General features: G+C 49.9%; 1 long non-coding RNA gene across 1 annotated transcript in view; it reads right to left on the bottom strand.

The window, feature by feature from the left end:
- Positions 1-3,064: 3,064 nt before the first annotated feature.
- LOC104987232 overlaps positions 3,065-10,248 on the bottom strand; it is a 7,967-nt gene continuing 783 nt past the window's right edge. Inside the window, exons 2-3 of the long non-coding RNA XR_825106.1 lie at positions 8,295-8,406; positions 3,065-7,145 (exon numbers count right to left, since the gene is read on the bottom strand). This is a non-coding gene — a long non-coding RNA (uncharacterized LOC104987232). The remainder of the gene's footprint in view (positions 7,146-8,294; positions 8,407-10,248) is intronic.

A 10,248-nucleotide genomic window follows, 5' to 3' on the forward strand; every position in this document is an offset into this window, starting at 1 on the left:
GGGATGCAATGGTTGGATGGCATCACCGACTCAATGGATATGAGTTTGAGTAAACTCCAGGAGTTGGTGATGGACAGGGAGGCCTGGCGTACTGTGGTTCATGGGGTCTCAAAGAGTCGGGCACGACTGAGCGACTGAACAACAACAGCAAACAGAGCCGAAGGCGGTCAGCCACAGGCCATCCTCCCGGATCTCCGGGCAAAAGCTAGGTCCATTTTTAAACCAAGAGCAGACATCCTGCCATGGGCGCAACTGGGTTCCTTTGGGGGTGGGGGGCGCTAGCCAGGAAGCCAGGTGACCTGTGGGCGCCGTGAGCCCAAGGCGGTCTCTGCTCTCGGGTGCCTCACAAAGGATGTTTGTCTATTGCAAAACTGAGCCTGCCTTCTCCCAAGACGTTGTTTGGAGAAAATGAGTCTTTGGTTGCTACATCAGATGCAATGTTGTTAGCAAGTTACAGGGCCCTTTGTGAGACATAGTTCAAGCCCACAAGCTAGAAAAGTATGCCAACCGGCTGGATTGCTTGCCACATTTTTGTGACTAAAGCCTCGTGAGGAATCTTGAAAGGCAAGCAAGACAATGAGAACAGATTCTGCAGTATATCTATAAAGGCATCCTTCTGTGTGCATCACGATTGCAATAATACATCCACGTTTTAGGGCTTCCCCGGTGGGTCAGCAGTAAAGAACCCACCCGCAATGCAGACTCAGGAGACGCAGGTTCAATCCCTGGGTCGGGAAGACCCCCTGGAGGAGGGCATGGCAACGCTCCAGTCTTCTTGCCTGGAGAATCCCATGGACAGAGGAGCCTGGCAGGGCTACAGTCCATGGGGTCGCAGAGATTCAGACTCGACTGAGCGACTTTCACTTCACTGCTGTTTGCCACTCATGGTTCTAGGAGTTACAGATACATCCATGTTTTTCCAAATGTATATTCTAGTCGGGGAGGTGGGGAGAAGCCAGGCAATAAACAATTGAAAGTCACACTTTATACGGTGTTGGAAGTGGATATGGGAGACAGAGAGAGAGAACAAAAGTCTGAGCAGGGGAGGTGGGCAAGAAAGTGCCCTTGGCTATGATTGCAATGGTCTCATCTCTAATTAATGCCCCTCTGGTTTATAGCCAAAGGTGAGAGAGCCAGCTGGTGCCCCCAGCCCTCCACTCCAGTGGCAAAATGTTCTCTGCTTGTCAGTCCAACTTGTTCAGTCGCTCAGTCGTGTACGTCTCTTTGAGACCCTACAGACTGCAGCCTGCCAGGCCTCCCCGTCCATCTCCAACTCCCGGAGTTTGCTCAAACTCATGTCCATCGAGTCAGTGATGCCATCCAACCATCTCATCCTCTGTCGTCCCCTTCTCCTCCCGCTTCAATCTTTCCCAGCATCAGGGTCTTATCCAGTGAGTCAGCTCTTCCCATCAGGTGGCCAAAGGATTGGAACTTCAGCTTCAGCATCAGTCCTGCCAATGAATATTCAGGGCTGATCTCCTTTAGGATGGACTGATTGGATCTCCTTGCAGTCCAAGGGACTCTCTAGAGTCTTCTCCAACACCTCGGTTCAAAAGCATCACATCCAAGCACTGCTTTTATTTTCGGCTGAGGGGAGTTTGGGGCATCTGTCCAACCATGGACCATTTATGGAGCCCCAGCTATTTGTGGACAGGCAGCTATCTTTGCCGCACACCTGTTGTAGAAGGGCGGGGAGGGAGGTGGCCAGGATAAAGGAGAGACGGCTGCAAAGCGCAGATGTGCTCACAGCTCTGCTGGATTCCGGGGAACGCGCTGCGTTTATATTTGGAACTCCTGGGGACAAGCCTCCGTTAGGAAGGCGGGGCTTGGGTGGACGCCAACCCACACCCACTGAAGCCTGTCAACACCCAGGCCCAGAATAGTACGCGATATGAAATCAGACAAGCTAATTCTACTATTCCCTCTGGAGTCTGATCTGCAAATAAGCACTCACGGGAGGGGACTGGCTCTTGGACACCTTGATCCTTTTTTCACTTTTCGCTGCATCTTCTGTGCTAGGAAATCTCGGGAGACTTTTCACCAGTGAGAGTGGGCTTCTTGTGGCTCAGACAGAACTTGCGTTTGAGCACATTGTGACTCCAAGAAAAGCAAAAGGGTTGCCCAGTGCTTAGCGATCTCTAATGGAGAGGACGCAGGTTTGATCCCTGGTCAGGGAACTAAGACGCTACATGCTGTGGAACAACCAGACGGCCCGAGTGCCACAGCTAGAGAAAGGCTGAGCACTGCAACAAAGACTCACAGCAGCCAAAAGTTGAAAAAATATATATTTTTTAATTTCAAAGAAACAAAGCAGAAAAGGCACTGAATTACCCCACCAAGACTAACGCTTATTCTAAAACCACATGGCAGGTGGTGACTGTTTCCAGATGTATGGGCTTCCCAGGTGGCTCCGCGGTAAAGAATTTGCCTGCAATGTAGGAGACTCAGGAGACACAGGTTCGATCCCTGGGTCGGGATGATCCCCTGGAGGAGGAAACGGCAACCCACTCCAGTATTCTTGCCTGGAGAATCTCATGGACAGAGGAACGTGGTGGGCTACAGTCCATGGGGTCTCAAAGAGTCGAACACGACTGAATGGCTAATACCTTCACTTTCAAAGGAGTTTTTATAAGAAGCCAGACGGTTAATGCTGTTTGCAGTGAAATGGATGGGCCTAGAGAGTGTCATGCTGAGTGACGTGAGTCAGACAGAGAAGGAGAAATAGCATATGACATCCCTTACACGTGGAATCTGAAAAGATATGATACAAAAGAACTTACTTAGAAAACAGAAACAGACTCAGAGACTTAGAGAGTGAACTTATGGTTGAGGCGTGGTAAGGATGGGGAAAGGGATAGTCAGGGAGTTTGGGGTGGACATGGACACACTGCTGTATTTAACATGGAGAACCAGCAAGGACCTGCTGGACAGCACAGGGAACTCTGCTCAATGTCATGTGGCAGCCTGGATGGAAGGGGAGTTTGGGGAGAATGGATACATGTATATGTATATAGTTGAGTCTCTTTGCTGTCCGCCTGAAACTATCACAACATTGTTTGTTAATTAGCTATACTCTAATACAAAAGTTTTTTTAAAAAAATAATGAAGCTAATGTTTTTTTTGGAGGGGGGGATAAAAGAAGCTAGAGGGTACAAAGAAACAGAGAATTAAACAACAAAATGTTAAGAAACATTTGCTGAAAGTAAAGATAATTCTGCTACACATGGTGGCTCCTTCAATGTGAAATACCGAAGATGCTGGAAATCTTGAATGTGGATCACAAGAAGTTTAAAGGAAATTGACTTCTGAGCACAGATAAAGGAGTCCTCCAAACCTACGCAAGAAACAGCCACCAAATCTACACTAAATTACCCGAAGGAAGATAAAAGAACAGATGCACGCACATATCCTCTGAAACAGTCCTCAAAATGAACAAGACCCGTGGCAGTCAGAAGAAAACACAATTTGGAAGTGAGATTCTATCACGTCAGCAGAAACATATGGTCACTAAGAGAGCTGCTCTGTCCCAGATATATACGTGTGTATACAATGTGCTGTCACAGAATATTCAATGTCTAGTGAATTTTCCGTGGAAAGAAAGAGGAAAGTCTCGCCAGAGCCACTGTATGGATCAACTGTGCTCGTGGCATGCCACACGCCTACAGAATCCAAGCAAAAATACTCACAGAAAAATTCACAAAGAACTCTTCCCCCCAGCTTTACTGAGACATAATCTACACGTAGCATTGTAGAAGGTTAAGGTGTACATTGGGACGATGATACATTTCAGTGGGACGAGGATACATTTCAGTGGGATGATGATACATTTCAGTGGGATGACCATCGCAGCTATGCTTCAGTGGGATGACCGTGGCGGCTACTTTTCAGTGGGATGATCACGGTAGCCTTGTCTGACGCCTCCACTGTGTGACATAATTCTTTCTTTCTGAGGTGAGACTATTTTAAATCTTTCAAAATATAGGATACAGTTCCTTGGTGGCTCCAGGGGTAAAGAATCCGCCTGCCCATGCAGGAGACTGCAGTTCAAATCCCTGGGTTGGGAAGATCCCCTGGAGAAGGAGATGGCAGCCCACTCCAGTGTTCTTGCCTGGAAATTTCAATGGACTGGGGCCCCTGGAGGGCTACAACCCATGGGGCTGCAAAGAGCTGCACACAACTTAGCGGCTGAACAACCACAGCCTCACCACTGTTTTGGAAGACAGATGCCAAAAGTCAGTTTCCTTGAAACTTCTTGTGATCCACGTTCAAGATTTCCAAAACACTCGTTTTTCAGATGAGATGACGGACACCCAGAGAGGTTGCCCAACTTGCCTAGGGTCACACAGCTTGACCTGGAGAAGCCAGACTGTGATCTCACGCTTTGGGCCTGAGTCCAGAGTTTAATCATGCCTGGCTTCCCGTACCACCTGTACAGACAAGCTAGATGCATTCCTCATTCTCGCGTTTAAATTAGAAAAAAAAACCCTCACCACTATGTACCCCAAATATATTCATCTCTGTATGACTTTTTAAGGATGCCTTTAACAGAATCCCACAAGCTGGGCAGATGAAACAAGGAATATGTATCTTCTCGCAGTTTCAGAGTCTGGAAGTCCAAGTCCAAGGGATGGGCAGGCGGGCCCGCCCTCTGAAGGTTATACGGGGCTCTGTCCCGGCTTGCGATAGCTCTTTACCTTGTGGCTGGGGGGCTCCCAGCCACTCAGGTTCCTTTCCTGGTGTCTCTCTGTGTGTATCTGAATTTCCCCTCTTATACAGACACAGCTCATATTGCCTCAGAAGCCATCCTCCTGTTCCGACTCATCGTCTTAACTGATCACAACTGTCCCCGATCTTTTGACACATAAGGTTCCACTCTGAGATGCCAAGGGTCAGGACATCAGTGCATGAATTTTGATACCTGTGTGTGTGTGTGTGTGTATGAGAGAGAGAGAGACTTGCTTTCCCCGCATTAGGAGCTGGAGGCGGGTCAGCACCCTTGCATACAGTGGTTTATCCTTGGAGAAACGGTGTTCTCTTCTCTCTTCTGTTTCACTGTAGCTGGTTTACAATGCTGTGTTCATTTCCGGTGTCGTCTTCCCTGGTGGCTCAGTTGGTAAACAATCAAATGCCAATGCAGGAGACCCAGGTTCCATCACTGATCAGGAAGATCCCCCGGAGGAGGGCGTGGCAACCCACTCCAGTATTCTTGCCTGGGGAATCCCATGGACAGAGGAGCGTGGTGGGCTACGGTCCCTGAGGTCACAAAGAGCCCGATATGACTGACCGACTGACACATAAGGCAATTTCAGTTATTCATGGAGATATACATATATTCTTTTCCAGTATCATTTATTACCACATTTTGAGTAGAGTTCCCTGTGCTATCAAGTAAGACCTTGCTGTTTATCTATTCTACATATGGTATCGCGTATCTCTTCATCCCAAACTCCTAATTTATGCCTCCACGCTCTCCCCTTTGGTGACCAGGAGTTCGTTTTGTATGTCCAAGAGTCTATCCCTGTTTTGTAAATAAGTTCATTTGTATCCGTTTTCTTAGATTCCACACGTCAGCGATATCATAGGGTATTTTGTGTTCTGCAGACTTACTTCACTTGTGGCAATACTCTCCAGGCCCACCCATGTTGCTGCAAATGCCATGGGTTCATTCTTGTTCACGGCCGAGTAATATTCCATCTGTACACATGTACCACATCGTCTTGAGCCATTCCTCCATCGATGGGCTCTTAGGCGTCCCATGCCTTGGCTACTGGAGATACTGCTGCAGTGAACACCGGGGTGCAGGTATCTAAGGGGGAGCACCCACACATGAATATCTAGGATTTCCGTGCATCATCTTTCTGCGTTCCAGACTCTAATGACCATCTTCCTCTCTGGTTCCGATACTCAAACCCTAAACATTCTATCAGCGTTGATCTCAGTCCATCAGACTACACTAGTCTGCCCAAACTACCCATTCTCTCCTCTCCCCTAAAGAATGACTGAAACCCAAGCAAGCAGCTGGTCTACTTTTTAGATGCTGAGGGTAGACAGTTAGTCCAGGACAAAGAAAAGTATACACCAAGGAAAGCGCTGACATTGTGTTAAGAACTGGTACCCACAGAGGATCCAAGGCCAAAAATAATACAAAAAGGTCTCGACATTTCAAAATCTCTATCCCACGTTCTGAAAAAAAAAAAAAAAAAAGTAGAAACCATACAATTTCATGGCAAAAAAAAACAAACAAACAAAACCCCAAGATCTCTCCCCAAGTTTCCACATCATGGGCCTTGCACTTAAATTTCCAGAAATCCAGCCTCATCCTCTGCAGGTGATAATACTTTGGTGAGCTGAGATAAAGTTAAATGCTGCCCCTAGGGTAGAAACACATTCATTCCTGATTCACAGGCGGTGGTGAACTGGTCCGGATTCCTGACGTTAACTAAAGGTGCTGAGTTTCCCTGATGGCTCAAATGGTAAAGCATACGCCTGCAAAGCGGGAGACCCAGGCTGGATCCCTGGGTCAGGAAAGATCCCCTGGAGGAGGGCATGGTAACCTACTCCAGGATTCTCACCCGGAGAATCCCCATGGACAGAGCAGCCTGGTGGGCTACACTCCAGGGGGTCGCAAAGAGTCAGTTGCCACTGAGTGACTAACACTTTCACTTTTGCAAGGAAGCTGTAGCATGAGCTAAGCTTGTCTCCCCAGCTTGCTAGAAACCCAAGCAGCATCCATCCTTTGGAAGTCCTCCACGGCAGCCCCACCCGAGACCCCCAGCTATTCTCCTGGCTCCTGTGTTCTCTGACCACGTCAGTGGCCCGTGGTCTCAGCAGGACATACTCCAGAGCTCAGACCAGAGTCGGAACCTCTCAGGCCGCATGGCTGATGGAACCCACAGATCAAGCAATCTCTTTACAATCCAAGATCCAGCTGTCCACCTCGTTCCCATGGGTGTATCTGAGGAATTAGGAACCCCCTTCTTTGTGGGGCAGCACGTCTATTGCAAACAGAAGAGAAGACCCTCCAGGGCAGCGAGTGAAGCCAAGAATGAAAAGGAACGTTCCACAGAATCGACAGGGTTGTCATCTGAAGAGAGGTTTTCTCAGAGTGGTGGGTGGATTTTGAAGACCTCAGATGGTCCGTGGTTCTGCAAGGAAACATTGAAAGCAAGACGTCATACTTATAAAAAAAAAAACAACAAACCATACACACACTTCAGTGGATTGATCTTCAAGCACTGTTAATTTTTTTCACTGTACAGGCAGCAGAGGATGAGATGGTTGGATGGCATCACTGACTCAATGGACATGAGTCTCAGTAAACTCTGGGAGTTGGTGATGGACAGGGAAGCCTGGCATGCTGCAGCCCACGGGGTCGCAAAGAGTCGGACACGACTGAGTGACTCAACAACAACATCTGTGATGAGGCATGTGGTCCAGAATGTAAGTGGTTTTATTTTTTTCAGAAACTCTTGCTTCCCCCCTCCCAAACTTTCAGGCTGGGGTGTTGTATAGACCAAGGCGCTTCCTGGCCAGGGTGTAAGTCAAAACCACCCAACCACCAGCAGAGGGAGGCAGAGGGCAGCTACTGAGATGTTGAAGTTTCCCAAATCCAGAACAAAAACACGATTGGTATAGACTTCTGTTTCATAGCTTCCCTCAGGGGCAGTGGAAACCTCACTCTGGCAAAACCCAGATAGATCCCGACATGAGTGGTCTCAGGACCAAAGCTTGAGAGAATCTAGATTAACGTCTGAGCTGTTGCTTCTTCTGCAAGAAAGCGTCTCTGCCCCAGCCACCTCTTTAGCGACGTCTCTAGGAATTTCCTGGATCAGCAGCCAGGATCTCTGCTCCCAAGGGCAGCTCCCTGCGCTTGTAATTCTGCAAACCCAGGAGCTTGGACCCAAAGTTGAAGCAGAAGCCCTACCTCGCCCCCCACCACCCCCTGCATAAACTCGTTTCCCTGGAGGTCGTGTGTGTGTGCGGGGTCGTTCAGTAACGTCTGACTCTTTGCGACCCCGTGGACTGCAGCCCAGCAGGCTCCTCTGTCCATGAGGTTTTCCAGGCAAGGAGACTGGAGTGGGTTCCCGTTTAGCTGGTTCTTTTTAATCCCCTCCCCTCCGTCTAACCGCTGCCCTCTACCATCTCCCCACTGGGAACGACTAACTTGTTGTCTGTATCTGTGAGTCTGCCTCTTTTTCATTCATTCACGTATCTATATATCTTTTTAAAATCGGGCTTTACCAGTTAAGGCAGACACAATTGGGGGCGGGGGCGGGGGCGGGGGGAGGACTTGCCGTTTGTCCTGAGAGAGTTTCTCCTCTGGTTATAGTACCTGACCGCCAGCCCGATCAGCGTCACCACCACCATGGAGACGATGGGAGTATACAATTTTTGCTATCATGTTGCCTGTGGGAATGCAAGGGACAAGACAGTCTCAGGAAAAACAGCGCCAGCGTGTATTCCCAGCAACTCCCCACTCACCTCCGCCCCTGGCCCTCCCCGCCCTCCTATTCACTGGAAAAAGATGGAATTCATCGAAGAAGCCCAAGGGAGGCATCCTGCTTTATGTAAGGGGCGCTTACTAACCACGTCTGATCAGTCTGGGGCATCCAACGGTTTTGTACAGAAAATATATATATATTTAATTTAATGGGTGTGTTTGGATGAATTTGTATCTTTGGGGACAGAAAAGCTTGACTCATGTTCTTCAGTCGCTCAGTCGTATCCGACTCTGTGTGACTATGGACCGCAGCATGCAAGGCCTCCCTGTCCATCACCATCTCCCAGAGTTTGCTCAGACTCATGTCCACTGAGTGGGTGATGCCATCCAACCATCTCATCCTGTGTTGTCCCCTTCTCCTCCTGCCTTCCATCTTTCCCAGCATCAGGGTCTTTTCCAGTGAGTCAGCTCCTCGCATCAAGTGGCCAAACTATTGGAGTTTCAGCTTCAACATCAGTCCTTCCAATGAATATTCAGGACTGATTTCCTTTAGGATGGACTGGTTGGGTCTCCTTACAGTCCAGGGAAATGCGTGTAGAAAGTTCAGAGCAGCCCAGGGGTCACCCGGTCAGTTACCCCTGTAGCCCCCACATCCGTTCCATTCCATACTCTGGCCCCACAGATAATACAGTTCCTGGGGCTCCGTTCAGTCAAAGCTAGCACAACACCTCTGTCTCCTGTCCTGCCGGATGCCCACACATCCGTAGACTGTGCCTTGGAGATGTCCCATCCAGGAGCAGTCATTCTGTCTTCCAGCCCACCCCAATCTTGGGTGAGTCCTCTGTCCTGGCGAAAGTGAAAAAGTCTTAGCCGCTTCATTTGTGTCCAACTCTTTGTGACCCCACGGACTGTAGCCCCACCAGGCTTCCTCTGTCCATGGGATTCTCCAGGCCAGAATACTGGAGTGGGTAGCCTTTCCCTTCTCCAACGGATCTTCCCAACAACGGAATCAAACCAGGGTCTCCTGCATTGCAGACAGATTCTTTACCAGCTAAGCCACCAGGAAAGACTGAGAATACCAGAGTGGGTAGCCCATGCCTTCTCCAGGGAATCTTCCCAACTCAGGAATCGAACTGGGGTCTCCTGTATTGCAGGCAGATTCTTTACTAACTGAGCTATCAGGGAAGCCCCCTGTCTTGCCACGGACTCCATGAATCTGTGTGTCAGACCTGAATCTTGTCTGGGGAGCACCTCTCCTCCTCTACCTCCAGTCCACGAGAAGGAAAGCACCCGTGGCCTTCACAAACGTCCCGTAAACACCCAGGCCCCTGGGAAATGGCAATACGTCCTGCAAACAGCGATACCATGGCCCCGCCCGGGTCCTAGGCCTGACGGGTTAGAAAGACAGCTCTGTCCCTTCTTTCTCCCCCAAAGCCTTGGGGTCGGCCGTGCGGCTCCAGCATCGCCCTGCACTCGTGTCAGCCTACAGATCCCCAAGAGGCTGGCCTCCCCCGTCCCAGCGACACACGGCATACCCTCGCTGGCCGGACCCCAGGCCTGCACTGCGGACCCGTGACGGGGCGGCGGGGCCCCGGCTGGGGGCTTCTCAGGGAGTGAAGGCCGTGTTTGCTCTGCTGCTCTCCTTTGAGGCTTGAGGTCAGCTGTGGTCAACGAAACGGGCACCGGCGGTGGGCAGCAGGAGCTCCAAGCACCGCAGCCGCCCTCGCAGAGCCTCAGGCGTCTTTCAGCTCCGAGTTGGTCCCCAGAGCATCAGGCATCTTGCAGCTCCGAGTCGGTCCCCAGACCCC

This window comes from Bison bison, unplaced genomic scaffold, assembly GCF_000754665.1.
Source record: "Bison bison bison isolate TAMUID 2011002044 unplaced genomic scaffold, Bison_UMD1.0 scf7180017845980, whole genome shotgun sequence".
Lineage (NCBI taxonomy): Eukaryota > Metazoa > Chordata > Mammalia > Artiodactyla > Bovidae > Bison > Bison bison.